Source organism: Etheostoma cragini, chromosome 15 (genome assembly GCF_013103735.1).
Source record: "Etheostoma cragini isolate CJK2018 chromosome 15, CSU_Ecrag_1.0, whole genome shotgun sequence".
Classification (NCBI taxonomy): Eukaryota; Metazoa; Chordata; class Actinopteri; order Perciformes; family Percidae; genus Etheostoma; species Etheostoma cragini.
In genome coordinates, this window is record NC_048421.1 from 15,116,754 (window position 1) to 15,133,043 (window position 16,290).

General features: G+C 39.8%; 1 protein-coding gene and 1 non-coding gene across 4 annotated transcripts in view; one reads left to right on the forward strand and one right to left on the reverse strand.

The window, feature by feature from the left end:
• LOC117958431 (gap junction gamma-1 protein) overlaps nt 1-16,290 on the forward strand; it is a 42,450-nt gene that overhangs the window by 19,131 nt on the left and 7,029 nt on the right. The window contains exon 1 of one of the 3 annotated variants that reach the window (XM_034894828.1): nt 10,761-11,064. The exons of the other annotated variants lie outside the window; for them this stretch is intronic. The gene's annotated coding sequence lies outside the window, so the exon portion shown is untranslated. Of the gene's footprint in view, nt 1-10,760; nt 11,065-16,290 lie in introns of those variants that run through there. 3 annotated transcript variants of the gene reach the window in all.
• Nucleotides 3,415-3,486, reverse strand: trnac-gca. The gene has a single exon. It is a non-coding gene; the product is annotated as a tRNA-Cys (tRNA).

Below are 16,290 nucleotides of genomic sequence, written 5' to 3' on the forward strand. Positions count from 1 at the left end.
GAGAGAGAGAATTGCTCCTCCCTGTGTGTCTGATGTTTTGCTATGCTTTAATAGCAAAACTGATGCCATTTAAATCTTTCGGTTCAATTCACTCAATGCAAATCCAGCTGCATAAGTGGGTTACCAAAGTCCTTTACAAACACATAGGCAAGGACCGTGACTGCAGCGGTTCCACACAGCCACTTCAACTACACTTATTCTAATGTCAGATTTATCTAATTGATACATTAGCCAAGCGTGAAAGACCTGTAGCCACGTGAAGATTGTTGAAATTTGCATTTTTCTTTTGCATACTGCATGGTTTTGCATTTCAAAATGAATGTGCACCCATTTCCACTTCCAGAATTTCAATTAACAGATTAACATTTCATATCTCGCATGACCTTTATAAATTTGCATCCACTGGGTTGTGTGTTACTAATGATGATAATTGTTATCAGGTAACATTTTTGTCACGGGTATATGTATGCTGGGATTTCATTTCAGAGGGAACTATTTTACTTTTTTTTTACTCTACTACATTTATTTGACAGCAGTTTTTAAGTTTAATTTGCATGTCAGGATTCTCTACACCTTATAACAAAGAAAGGACCCTTTACAAGGTAGAGAATATATTGTGAATCCCTTCATATATTTGTTAGATTTAAAAGTAATCTATGAACTATTATAGATTTTAAAATTTAAACATCATTCATTGAACTATGAAGGCTTTTGTGTCATGATCATTTAAATGAATGAATCTGAAAACCTTTCACGGACGCCCATGCAGAATGCCATGGACCCCTTTAAGGATCACAGATTAAATGCCCAAACAATATAAAAAGAAGAGACGACAGAAGTATGTAACTATGTTCCAAGATCATAATGTTTGACTGGAGAGCAAGCTAATACTTTTGTCTTTGCTCACATAGTTTGTTGAAATATTAAGAACTTATTTCATACAGGTGTAAATCATCAGTATTATAAGATCTTGCTAATAAGTTCTTTCATGACCTTTTACTAATCAGATTTTGTGTCATATTAGCCATAAAATGCACAAAAACATGCCACCACTAAGGAAAAGCAAACAAAATTCAACTTATACTCTCCAATTCCCATTCGTCATTATACAGCGAAAACAGATGTACGAACAGTAGATTACTTTAATATCGGAACCAGCTTTGGTATTTATACACACATATTTTGAATGTTATTTAAAGAAACCTTCCTCTCCTATCCGTCATCCCTCTGCCTGGCTTGTCAGCTCCTGCGGTATTAAAGATACACCACTGTAAATGAAGTCATCCATAATCCTGTATATGCTGTATGGCCGCTCTGACGAACTCATAAAGGTGAACGTGCTGTGTGATTTGTTGGATATTATTAGCATGGTAATAGGGTCTTAGAATACATTGAAGGAGAGGGAGTGGCACACGCTATGCAACCAGGTGTGTGATATTTAGCATCAGCAGACACCTCAGGAACAGAACAATTGGACAAGTGAACACGCTAATGAAAGACTGACCAATTCCCTGGACAATGAGACTAATAGGAAAAAGAATAACAGACACGTGCAGTAGTTTGTGAGCACAAACATTCAGAGATTTAAACAAACACACACAAACATATTCCCTCTGCCCTCTAAACCTGTGTGCAAAGGCAAAGGTGCTCTGCACATGCACCTACACACACACACACACACACACACACACACACACACACACACACACACAAACACGTCGAATACACTTCATCCTGCCTGAAGACACAACAAGAAACATCTAATTCTGAGTCACTCGCAGTCTGACTCACACCCACACACGCACACACACACACACACACAAACACACACACACACACACACACACACACACACACATACAGACCAGCTGTTACCCTCAGGAGAACTTTGCTTTACCAATGGCCTTTAACTTGGTTACTGGGACAAAATTGTTTTATCTCTAATTCATCATGTATTGTACATGCTTACTCAGTCAATACACACGCAAACACTGCCTTCATTCACACACATATCCTCAGACTCTATCTCTTTCAGCCCTTCTCCCTCTCTCCCTCCCTCCCTCCCTCACTCAGCTCCTTCCTCCCTCTTCCTCCTTCCTTCTCTAATAACTCTCAGAGTGTGCAGGTGAGCCTGAGCCTGAGGAGGCGATAGCTGTGTGCTTCCCGATGTGTGCATGTGTGTCTTGGCATGCATGATTTTGGACGATAACGTACACATGCTCACGGAGATGCCCGACCATCTGTTCTACTCAGGTTAACTCGTTTCCTGGCCGCTAATTAGAGATGGGAATCTTAAAGGCTGAGATGAGTTAAAGATTTTGGAATGGCAAAGCATTAATGAAGTGTGGCTCAGTCCTGCTGCTGTACATGTGATGGAAGATACTGTACACAACTCTCAAAGAACATGTACAGTTCAATAGAAAAGGTTAGGAAAAAATGCAGTCAAATGCTCTACCACTAAAGCGTGATTGACGATCCTGCAGAGGCTCCATGCAGAGCTGAAGCCGTAGCACATAAGTGGCCTAAAGTTTATAGATGTGCGTTTGTCTGTCGATCTCTGTAAGACAATAGCAGGGCCGGTATGTATGTGCGCGTCAGAAGTGTGTGGTAGAGCAAGTGACTGTGATTAGCTTTGGAGTGAGTGTAAACTCTAGAATCATAATGAGAGAAATAACGTGTCTCCCAAGTGGTTTCTGACCATGGTGGGAAATCTATAGCAGGAAAAGTTAACCCTCTCCTTGATTTCACGTTGTTTATGTATGAGAACCAGGAAATGAGATGTGGGAAGAGCAACAAGACCAAACCACAGCCAAGTGTGTCCCTGCGACATGTTGGTACAGTCAGCTTACAACTTAGAGTACGACGTAGGGTCCTTGGTCGGTGTACGTAGCCGCAGCGTTGATTTAACACGGAAGTATAAATCACGCTTAAGCTGTAGTGGCCTTAGTCTAACCTAAAAAATAATAGTGCTTTTCGATTGGATAGTCTTTACAATAATGTCCCCTAGTGGCAATTTGGCTTGTTTAGGCTGCTTTGTTTCATATCATCCCACATGCTATGACTGTATATAATGTGTATACAGTAAAAAACGGAGGTTGTACTAGAAGTTTGTGTTATGTTCCAACACTGAGCTTTAATTGCATGAGCATGACAGTAGCAATATAATATGAGTGGATTGTAAATTGGTGCTTCTGTAATCTTATAATGCAGTCTTTGGCAACACATTAAACCTACAAGACAAAGTTATATGGAAGGAAGAAGTGAAGCTAAGATCAAACATACATGATCAGGATTTATAGAATACAGCTTTTAGCACTTATTATGTTTGTAGCTGCAGGCTTTTTTCACAGAGTTTGCTTTAACATGCCACAAAGGTATGGTCCATAGAGTATTGTATACATTAGTAAGAAACAGAGGGGGCACCCAGAGTTGAACTGGGGACCTCTTGATCTGCAGTCAAATGCTCTGCCACTGAGCTATACCCCCTGATATGCAGTGGATATTAATGCTCAATGCAATTCAGAGCTAAAACAAACCATGTTACTGCATCAGCAGGAATCACATTCCTTCTAAATCACAGATGCGTTAAGTGTGTGGGTTCACTCATGAGCCTCTGAATGTTTGTTTGATAATGAACTGTGCTTGTAGATCATGTAGCCTCCATTCACCCTGAATAATTAATTTGCTCCATGCTAATTACAGAAAAAATGTACAAGGGTTAATTATTCCCATGGACTTCCTGCAGAGAAATATTCTAACACTGTTGTACATGAGATGGAGAGACCATGACTCTCACAGTGAACTCACGCCTTACAGACTTTAATCTTTTTTTTATTTTCTTGCCAAGTTATCAAAACTAATATTTAAAAAAGTAAACTGATGAATTTGGTACATTTTACCAAACATCTACGTCAGCGGTCTTAATATAAATGTGACCTTGATCAAAATAACATGAACCAAAACAGATTTTTTACCAAAACAGATAAGACTAAATAGTTTGTTGTCTTCCTCTGGTCTGCATTAATAGATTCCATAAAGAGCATGATATTGTGTGTTGGTTGGTTGGTTCATTAGTGTGCAAAACTATTTATATTGTGCATTGTTTTGGTATGCTATTTTTAGACCCCAAAGCCATCTTTCCATCACCCCATTTAAACAAAGCCACTTTCATAGCGGAAGTGGGCAGTGGTTGTGTAGCTCAGTGGAAGAGCATTTGACTGTAGATAGAGAGGTCCCCAGTTCAAATCTGGGTATCCCATGTAGAAATATTATATATCCACACACACAACATATACTTCATTTATGCTGTTTATTGCAGTCTAACAGCACAGCAGTCCTCATGTAGAGGACGGAATGTTTCAAATGAAACTAGCAGGAATGTGTTTCCTCACATTGAGATTGAGAACCACTGGCACACAACACAGGACATTACATAACATCACAGCCACAGGTGTCAAACTGTGTGTACTAGTGCGTTCTGAAAGTCCACAGGTTTCCGTTCCAGCCAGACACCACACACAACCACACTGCAGGTAATTGGGAGCTCTTTGCATCAATATTGATTAACTGAAATGGTTTTGTACTAAGGCAACGATAATATGTGCACCTGTTTCACATCAAATTGCTATTGTTTAAGAGATGGCCCAGTTTTGTATGTTTTCTTGTTGTCCTGATGCACTTATTCAGAATCGTGTAAATCAGTTTGTTGAACGGAAAAAATATGCATTCCAGTGCTTCCACACCATGTAGAGGTTGTTTATATGGGCGTACAGGGGACACTCAGAGTTGAACTGGGGACAACCTCCTCAACTCTTATCAGGTATTGTTTTCATATATTTGTTGCTTGGTTGTTGCTTTTTTACTTCAGGTTGACTCATGTCCATCATGCTTATTATTAACAAAGACTGGACTGCCCATAATTAAATGCTTTTTTCAGCTAAGCATGAAATGATGTGCAGCTGTAGATTCACCATTGATAAAGGAACATTACAAGCTTAAAATAACATTTATGCAAACGATATGTTCTTAGGATAGCATTTAAGGGATGTACTTCATTAACCATATTATAATGGTGTGGGAGTCCCCATATTGGAAAAGGGGACCAGATGCTCCACCACTGAGCTATACCATCTGATTATCATAAGCTGCATTACATGTATGCTAGACTTGAGATAAAGAAACATTACAAGCGCTTAGCCTTAAGTCTTTAAACTATGAATGAATACAAGTTGTTTTGTATCAGTCTTTGTATTAACTTAATGAGCTAAAGTGCTTTCTCAACGAGTCTGCTCATCAGGGGCGTCGGACTAGAGGGAAAAAGGGGACTGAGTATCAGGGCCCTTATGTGAGGAGGACCCAAAAAGATTCCAGCTATTCAGCTGATGGGAGGGGCCCATAAAACATGCTTTTCTACAGGGCCCGGAATGTTGCGCTACGCCCCTGCTGCTCATGCGTTTTGGATCCACTAACACTAAAACATCTGTACTATCACTGTATAAACAACGGAGGCCGCCAGAGTTGACTAAGAGAGCTCCTGACCAGCTGTCAAATGTTTGGCCAATGACTTATACCAGTGGATGTAATTAAGCTAAATGGTGTCCAAACATTCCAATGGAAGCTGCTTACCCAACCCAAACACCAAGAAAGCCTTTCCCACCCTTGTTGCTCTTTTCATGCTTGGCAGTGAGCCCATATTATATATCTTTCTCCTGCTTTATAAACAACACAAATATAATATCTTACAACAGTTCTTCTCACAGTTTATCCTGAACAGTTGATTAACAAAGAGATCAGGACGCTCCACCCAACTTGTCGTCCATGTCATTTCATGTATGTTGATATTTTAATATTTACACCACATGCGTAGTTTACAGTGACTCTGTATAGGAAATATGCAGACACAGTCAGGAGGTTCAGTTACTGTTTTACTAAACATCAAACTGGAAGGAGATGAGACTTACAGTACAGTAAAGACCTCAGTCAATTGTGTTTTTACTCTCCGATGTGATGCCTGTTGAGAGGTGGAAATCAAAAGATGTATTAGTACATATACCAAACACCTCAAGTTCAAACAGGGACCCACTTAATGTTGTGTCCAAACACAACATTAAGTGAGTTACGTTGACTTGATAGCGCGGGAGGAAGTGTTTCAGAAAATAGTACTATAATTAGTTGGAGTTTAGTCAGTCAGTCAACTTTCTGGTGGTAAACTTCCTGTGTTGACTGTGTTGTCATACTTAAAGATGCACTGAATTTCAACTTTTCCCTATTTCCCGATGACCCGTGACATGTGCAGTCTAAGGCTTAGTGCACATTTATAGCAACCCATCAGTCTACAATTCAGAAATAGAGAAATTGCTGTAAACGCTTGAGTGAAACTCAATGAAAAGAAATTACAAGACGATGTCTGATGGATCAGTCACTCATGGCTCTTCTTAAAATGTTTACACGGACTATACACTGTCAAATAAGCCAAATCGGTTTGGTTTATGCAGACAGGCTGAAGGATTATGAGAGTTAAGAAACCCCAATCTCCTCAATCCATCTTTGAGCAGTCTGTTTAATGACATGCTGATATAAATATATTTGCAAAGGCTTTCACTTTAATACTGTTTTTTGTAGTCCTAGTGAATACATGATGAGCAGCATGGAGGGAAGCCCCAGATTCACTATATGAGGGCCGGTAAAATGGTACCCACTGAAGGTTACTATTATCCCTGGGGAGGATAATGTACCAAAGTTAATTCTAAATATTATGATCCTTTCACACATATTTCAAAGAGCAAAATCAGATAACATAGCACTTGGACTGTATCCAAATAAGTATGACTCCACCGATTTTTCTTTTGCCTTTTTAAACATATAATTGGGGAACTTTTCAGTCGCCACAACGCTACACAAACTCCTCTTTTCATCTTGTCTTAGCTGTGTTTGATGAAGGATAAAGAATTTATATTATAATGTGTGTTGGAGTCAACTGATTTGGAGCGCATCATTTAACTCTGCTTTCTGTCAAATATATCCAGTCAGCAGATCATCCCATGTGTACACCAACCACAGCTTACAGACATCTAATATTAATAGGTTTTTCTAATGCTGCGTGGAAGACAAAAGAGTTGGCACTGCTTGGAAATGTTACAGGAGACTGCTATGACAGCAGGAGGACCTACAGCATTATTGGTTGAATGGAGTAGAGTAGTTGTCTTAACAGCTTATCATAACTGTTAGCAGTGAAACAATATTTATTTTTTAATGGCCTAATAATTTTTATTCATAAAACACTTTGAAATGCAAGTTACAAAGTACTTCACAAAGGCAGCAAAAGTAAACAGACATAAAAATCATCAGGTTTAAAAGAAAAACAGATAAAAAACAATTTGGTGTATAAAAGCAATACAATGTAGGAAAAGCTGAAAGTAGGAAAATATATGTATATCTTTTTTTTAAGAGAGACAGTTCAAGAGAAATTTAAACTCTATATTCACTTACTCACTTCATTAAGATTCACAATTTGTATTTCTCTAGCCATAAGCTTCTCTTTTATTTCCTTTGTACATTGCATCCATCAACAACACACTCAAAAACCCACTGTACTTAGTGTGGATAATGTCTAAAGTATAAAGTTTCTAATAATACGTAGTTTGATTTCAGGACATACGTAGTTAGATTTCGGGACACAGTTAACAGACCTGCAGACATCAAGTCAAAGTGCTCATGTATTACCTGTTGTAAACCTGGATTTATTTTTGCACTATAATTATTCTCTTGAAGGGGGCACCCAGAGTTGAGCTGGGGACCTCTTGATCTGCAGTCAAATGCTCTACCACTGAGTTATACACCCCTGTGCTGCAAACTGGCCGCCGCAGTAACATGGAGTTGTTCCACTTTATGTCCACAGAAAATGAATGTAATAAATCATCTCTACCCGTGTGCTGGCTGAGTCTGCAAAGATGGCCTTGACTGTGGGATAAACAAACAGGCAAAATGGCTTACATAGCAATTTTGTATTATTCACAGGTAGTGTTTAAACACACAAGGTACCCAGAACTTTTCTACATTAATTTATTATGACAAGCTGTGAAAAGTTGACATTATTTCTCTTTAGTATGTATATTATAGCCATCAAAATCACATCTGGTTTTCTCTAAAAAAAAATAAATAAGTATGACTGAAGAAAGTGCTCCATGAAATACTTAGATTTACATCAAAAGGAGATCAGGACGTCAAATTATTCAAGGTTATTACCAAGATGAAACGTAAAAAAAAAGAAAAACATTTCCCCACTTATCAACGTCACATTCATCAAAACCAAATTGCAAACATTAAAGAAAAACAAATTTAACTGAAGCTGTGGACTTTGAGCGACGTGATATGAATTTAAAGAGGATTTATACCCTCTGATTTCTCAGCACATGATCTGTGAATTTTGGTGATAGCAATTGGTCCGCTCAGAGGAGAGAGATAGAGAAGAGGCTGAGATAGCGCGCAGTCCTAATTTGAGCAACCACCGCTGGTGAATGGATTTGGACAATATCAAATGAACAACTTTTATTGTTCGTAGCGTTGCATGATCATGACTCTGTGAGAGGGTATTAGGGAGGGAGCAGATTGATGGAGGGACAAGGGCATGCAGAGGCTGAAAGTGATGGGGAGGATTAGGACCAAGTGGCCATATATCTGCAAGCAGAAACTGCATAAGGGCAGGCTCAGATGATTATTTGGATGTTTCTCAACTTTTATCACAAAGAGTTCAAGGAGTGTCCTTTTATGACTTTCATAAAAACTTTCAGTGTGGACTAATGTTGTAGTTTTTATTTAGTTGGCAGCTCACTTGCTTTTCAGATTTCTAACAAAAATCTACTGGCATTAATTACATGCAGCATGTTGGACATCAATTATTTATTATGCTTTGACACAGTGGACTTGCTATAAAACGCATGGACAGTGGTCTGAATAGTACTGTAAGTATAGCCTAACTGATACTGGAGTTTTAAGACTTTATAAAAATCTAATTTCAATAGAGTGTTCAATTGTAATGTTTTCAAGTAAACACAAAAAAATGTATATACAATATTAAAGAATAAGGGACAAAATATGTAGCATGATTTTATTTTACAATTGAGTATTTAGTTATTAGCACTGCACACAAAGTACAGGTGAAGATGATTTGAATGCCAGTTTGGTACTTGGTACTGTACTTGTTCTGGTCATAAGACAAAGTTTGCCTGATGCTTTTAATAAATGAAAGTTTAGGGAATTACTTAAGTTATTTCAAATTAGTCCTGAAGGGAACATCTGAACCAAATTTTATGTCAATCTATCAAAACGTTGTAGAGGCATTTTACTAAACATCAGTCAGGGACAATGAACGTCTGTTCAAAACATCATGGCAAGCCAACCAATAGTGGTTGAGATATTTTAGTCTGGACCAAAGGGGAGAACTGACCGAAGGACCGACCTAAAGACTGACATTATCAGTGGCTAAAAAAAAGATTTGTAAGTGTTCTCAGCTGGGAAAACAATGGTTTGTTAACTACTGCAAACACAAGGTCTTTGGTATTTTTTTTCATTGCAATTTCTATTTACTTACTTGACAACCTTTACCAATACTTATTATTGTTATTATTATTATTATTATTATTATTATTAGATCTGCAATAAGCCAATATGGGCTGATTTATCCAGCTCTTATGACCAGGTAATGACAGATGGATAAGGATTAACATTACTTTATTGTGTCCGTAGGAGAAAATTGTCTTGGAGAAAGTGCAATTCATCCATTAGGACTAGACCTCTCAATAAAACCCATTAAATAACACACGTGCAAACATCCGCCTGCAATAAAACACCCAGCCAATTAATCGTAAGCCATTCAATCTGTTAAGAGCTATAGCAAGATCCTCCTCTATGTTGCCAGCAGAGCAGCGCCATGTTGGGGAAGAAAAGAACTGGTTTAAATCAGTTGTACTAAAATGAAGTGACAGGTAGTTAAAGAATGAAAAAGGAGAAGGAGAATTTCAAAAGCTGGCACCTTCGTGCAGCTTACAAATCACAGCGTGAAGTGGAAGTGAATGTTGGAAAGTTGCAGAAATGATCAGACACAGTCCCTCCTAATCCGACATCTGAAAGGTGTGATGGGAGGGGGTTCCCGAAAAAGTTAAATTGCAAGTGTTTCTGGATTTATTTCCAATTAGCTCTATTGCTTTTTGTAGCAAAAGGTTGCAAAGGAGAAACATGTTACAAAGCTTTTTCTCTGTTTGCGTTAGTTGCTCTCGTAACAGTTCCTTCTTTCTGTCATGTTCCCATTTGTAGTTTTTTCTATACTTAAATATTGTTGTACAAACATATCCTATCTTGGTTACTTCAATAAACATTTCTTTTTCCTTTTTGCAAACCAAGGACAAAATGTCTTACTATGTAAGCAAAATACATTCTGTAAGCTATTTAATTAGAATCTACAGGACATGTAGGCTACATTAGATGCACAAAGACCAGGCTCCTGATTGCCACCCTTACCCTTTAGGCCCTGTCCAGTTGCGTCCAGTGTCCAGAGGTCTCACAAATCCACCTTGAAAACCATTCACTTCCTCTTCCACTCTGTCGCTGTCTGTCAGTCAGACTTTCCCTCCCTTCACCCCTCCAAGGGGGTATTAAAACCCCACCACCTCTTCCTCATTCTCATCATCAACAGACATACAAACACACACCCCCACCCCCAACCATGACCCAGTTTGGAAGGGGATGACGGGGTAAATGAGGACCATTTTGAGTACCACAGGCAAGATGCTCTGCCTCCCTCATTCCTCTCTTTCAGGAAGAGCTCACACTTGGTTAGGCACACACACTGAGACTCTTCATGAGAGAACGGCAGCCGAGCCTTGTGTTTTGTTTTGGAGTTTTTTGTTGTCTGGATGCCGTTGTTGATTTTAGGTCTGGGCTGGTTGATTTCAGCTGAGGGTTAAGGGTATGTAAAACAGGCTGAGGAAGACGAGAAGACAGAGATGAGGGGCCTCAGGTTGAGAGACAAAGGACACAGTACCTGTTATCCGGGAGAGAAGGAGTAGAGTGAGTATGGTGCTTCATCACTTTGTTTGTTGTCTGCATGTGCTTGTATTTTGTATTATTTAATGAAAGGGACTTTAAGTCAAGAAGGCAAAGTTTCATTTGTAACTGATCAGTTCTATCAGGAATCCAGACCTCTTAACCAAAAGGTCTGGCCATGGCTCAATGTCTTCCTAAACTATTTCATACTCTTTTAGGGAACTTCATATCACTAAAAAACAATAATTTACGTGTTTGTCTGACAATTTCTTTGCATGCAGCTGAATTAAAGACACAGATGCACACAGAGAGGCTGCTCCTGCCTCAGAGATTCATCCTGTAACATATGGAACTGGTTTACCGTTACGTTTATTCCCTTCGGTCACTGTTAATGAGGGAAGTTTTAGTTTCTCACGAATAGTGAGAGACAAATGCTCCTTCTGAACGCGCCTCTCTCCTCCACAATATAGAAGAGCTCATTCATCCATTTTTTAGCAAAGACTTCCTCATCTCAAGATTCTCTCACAGGCCGAGTTTCACATTTGCTCGCAGTGTTCAGCAGTTTCCATTTTTATCCCTCTTTAGTGGGGTTTTCTGATTTGAATTCCTGTATGTCTTCCGTTACACATTTTATGAGCCAGAGGCCCAAATTGGGAAGTACTGTCTACTCAAACCTTTGGAATTTATGATTTATTTGTTTGTCATGGTCACGTGCATTGATCACTCTGCCAGTAAGTTTCATGTCTTTGGATGTGTCTTTTTAAATACATGCACCACACAATCTGGTAGAGATTAGTGAATGAAGTGGATGTGATTAACAGCAATGATAACATTCTGTGTGGGTGAACTTAACTTAATGCAAAGTCACTTTTGGCATGCATGTTTTTAATCACTTCAAGAAACTAAAAATAAAGAAGAAAAAAACGACCAGAAAAGTTGATAAGAAATCCATTTTTAGCTATGCTGGATTCTTTTGGGGGGATTTGAATAGCTCTGAGTGCCTAACAAAGAAGCCTACCCAGCCTTCAAAGGAGGAAAAGGAGGAATCACAATATAAGAAACTCCACTGTGCTCTTAAAGCTTGGCGGTCGGTCTTTCACGCGGTGCTGGTAGAGTGGTTATCGCCACTCATAGCGGGGAAATCACAAGCGGAAGCTGGTTGCCTTTTGTGACATACTATTTTTGGGTTTTCTATGGCATCGCAACAACCACGATTTAACCCACATATGATTATCCAGGGGGCCACATGGACAGATGTCTGGCCAGCTACTGTGTGAGCAGATTAGTTTGATGTGTGCAGACTATTTGGGACAAGGTGGAGGCTCGGAGGGGCAGCAGTGTAGACTGAGGAGGCCACTGGCAGAACAGAGGAAGAGGGCATTGACCCTCAAGTTGTCTCATAGCTTTCTGATGCTTTTGTCGGTAGAAGTATTTCTGTTTCTAGTGACTAGCTCTATTATGAAGTATTATGAGATAACATTAACATATTAAAATTATCCATGTGTCTCTTGTTGGCTTGGGGTTTCCCTGATGTCAGAATCTATTAATTTAATAGTTTCCTTTCATTTACGTACTGTATGGGACTTGCACTGTACGTTTTTCAATTCATCCCGTTTTTGTGTAAGTGTGTGTGTGTAAGTGTGTGTGTGTAAGTGTGTGCCTGTGTGTGTTTGTGTATGTGTGTTTATGTCGTTTACCTCATTAAGTTTTTGGGATTCTGCCTGTTCCTTGGGTTTGCATTCTGCCTGCTGTTATTGTTAATTAAATCCTCAAAATCAACATTCCTGTCTTTCTGTCCACAATTCCCTGTGTTGCGTAACAAAAGCTTGCATCATTCCTGTTTCCACTTACAAAAGTGCGTGGGTAGCAAACAGCTAATAATCTCTCTGTAGCACATGTTGCTCCCATGGAATTGTTGCAAAAATTAACATGGAGACATTTGCCACAAAGGGTTACAAATGTTTCATGTTTGGACTTCATGAATTTACTGGAAGTTTAATAAGAACATTTAAGTAAGGGAATTCTTTATGCCAACATTATGATGGCGACAATCTTTTTCTAATTATGCGAGCTATTAAAAGTTACAGACCCCATAAAACAGCACTGTGTATAAACAAGCAATCACAGTCACATTAAAATGTAAAGTTAATGTGAGGAGTGTTTTAACACTCAGCAGCAGATCAGCAGGACCAGGGCTAAATCTGTTAGCACGAGAAAGTTCCTCTAACTAGATCTGCTTTAAGATCTTTTACTTTAAATTATTAGCGTGTATGTCTGCAGTGGGAAAAGTACATGTGTGTTGTGAGCTGACTGATGGATAGCGGCTGCTGCATCTGCAAGGATGTTTGTATAAGGATGAGTACTGTGTGAGATTAACAGAGAAGCAGAGACGAAATCATATGGAAAATATATAGGAAATTATCTAATGTCATGACCGAAAGAACGAGATCCAGGGTACAAGCGGACGAAATGGGTTTCCTCAGGAGGGTGGCTGGCGTCTCCCTTAGAGATAGGGTGAGAAGCTCAGTCATCCGAGAGGAGCTCGGAGTAGAGCCGATGCTCCTTCGCGTTGAAAGGAGCCAGTTGAGGTGGTTCGGGCATCTGGTAAGGATGCCTCCTGGGCGCCTCCCTAGGGAGGTGTTCCAGGCATGTCCAGCTGGGAGGAGGCCTCGGGGAAGACCCAGGACTAGGTGGAGAGATTATATCTCCAACCTGGCCTGGGAACGCCTCGGGATCCCCCAGTCGGAGCTGGTAGATTTGGCTTGGGAAAGGGAAGTTTGGGGTCCCCTACTGGAGCTGCTGCCCCCGCGACCCGATACCGGATAAGCGGATGAAGAGGGATGGATGGATGGATCTAGTAGCACCAATCACTAGTGTAATTTATACACCCCTATAGACAATATAGATATAATGTGCAATAATAGTTTTGCATAGCAGTTTAATATGTTTTATTTTTCAATAAATGTACATGTTAGTATGCTGCACTTGATTAAAGTTAATCCGGAGGCAAAATAAATCTAACACTCTTACATATTTTCAACTCAACACAGCTTTTTTTCCCTACCATTTACAGTACATTCATTATATAAACTGCCTGTGGCGTGTTTACCATTGTGGCTGTGTGTATGTGTGTGTGTGTGTGTGTGTGTGTGTGTGTGTGTGTGTGTGTGTGTGTGTGTGTGTGTGTGTGTGTGTGTGTGTGTGTGTGTGTGTGTTTATACATGTATCTGCATATGTCAAAGACAAGTAGTAATATTATGCAGACAGGCAAACAGAGAGGATACAGATTTCTGTTAACTCCCCCTGACAGTTTAACAAAGACGGTGTGAAGGTAGAGACCTCTGACACCTGCTCTGTATAAGCCTGGTTAGTCTTTCCCTGTTCCCCAGAATTGTTTCCTCCTTGCCTGTTTTCCTGCCTAATCACCTTATCCTGGGTACCTGAGCTTCTCCACCAATCTCTCCAACCCCATGTCATCCCCTTATCAGGTTAGTTTGTTTCTTTGTTGGATCCTTGTATTTTTTATTTTTATTTTTTTAATCAGTTTTGCTTCCCCTTATAAATAATAAATAAAGACTTATTTCTCCAAGTTCCTGTTGCCTGCTGTCTCTTGCGTTTGGGTCCACCTGCTCTACTCTCCATGGAAAAAGGACAGTAACTAATAGTGGGACCATGACCTGGCACCCCTTTTTATGTACCTTTACCTGTTGTTGCACAGGACTCCTCTCAATGAAACATGGAGTCACAGCACATCTAACTGTTACTCAGTTACATCTCTCGTTCACCTGCACTGGTGCACGAGTTAGGCTTCGTCCCGTGGTGGGCTCCTTCCCTCCCACCCAAGCCCGGGGCCCTTCAGCTGGACTGTTGTGTTGATGATGAGTCAATTGTAAAATAGGGGCACAGCTATTCAGCTTTCCTCATAGTCATGTATGTTTACAGGGACATTATCGTGTACTCCGCCTGCTTTTTTAGGCTGCGTGTGTGTGTGTGTGTGTGTGTGTGTGTGTGTCTGGCCCTTTGTCTATGTAATATTTTGGAATGTGAGTCTCTGTGGATCCCGAGGGATAAAAACCAGGGAGTGAGGGGATCCCTCCAGTGACGCTTACTGTATTTGTAAACTGTCTGATTGAATCGGTGTGTGAGTTCATGAAGTTTATCCCTTAGGAACTGATCTTGTTGACCTTTGACCTTGTACTGCTCTGGTAGGGCTATGAGTAATATTATGAGTTCTGATGTATCAGCGAGACAGAACGTTTGATGACCCGTAATAACACAGACATGACCTTTAGGGCTGATGGCTACAGAGCCATTGATCCTGAATGTGATTCCCTTTCAAAGAACATCAGTAGTCTTTTATTATATAAAATCACATTGGGATTACAGTAAATTAAGTTGTACATGTTTCCTTTTCTCACTTTAGATGCAAAGTCTGGTGTGCTTTTTCATGTTGACATGATTCCCATCAGTTCATTGTCTATTTCAGAGTAACAGACAGAAAGCATGCCTGCTGTGTGTGCGCGCTGCTATTTGGGAGGCTGACTCACCCCAGTTACTTAATGCATAGAGTCAGCTTCTTACCCTTAACTGCCCCACTAGCTCCCACAGACACAAATTGAATGAGAAAGCAAAATGCCAGGTTATATGTGGCTGAGATAGCAAGATTATTTAACTCGGCTGCCTGGGCTGGAGCGTCTCTCCTGGTCAGGAGGTAGCGTGACAGTTCCTGGTGCACAAACTACCTAAGAATTCTACAGAAGGAATACAAGGCTTTATCAAAGGACACAAGTAAATTCTTCTATGTCGTGTGACTGTGCAACGACTATTACAGCTGGGTCTCAGCTGCAAACATGCATTAAATTGCATCCAGCAACATTATGAAATTAAAACCACCTCTGACCCACAGAGTTTCCTAATCCCAAAGTTTTCAAAAATACAAAATACCAGACTGGATTTAGAGGAAATGTGTATAAAATGATGCATAAGATATCTGAAATATTTCCATTTGAGCCAATGGTGCAGCCACAAACACATAAAAACCTGGGTCTGGGCATTTCACTCAGTGTAAACATCAAGCACTGGAGCATGAAGACAGAACGTACAGAAAATGATACAATGAGGGGTTAAGATAAGAAAGTAATGTTACCCTTAAATTGAATACAGCAAGAGTAAAAAAGTTTAATATGTGCTGGATCAAAACTTTTGTTTGAAGAAGAAATCAGAAAAAACCTTCACAAACTAGTAGCAGCC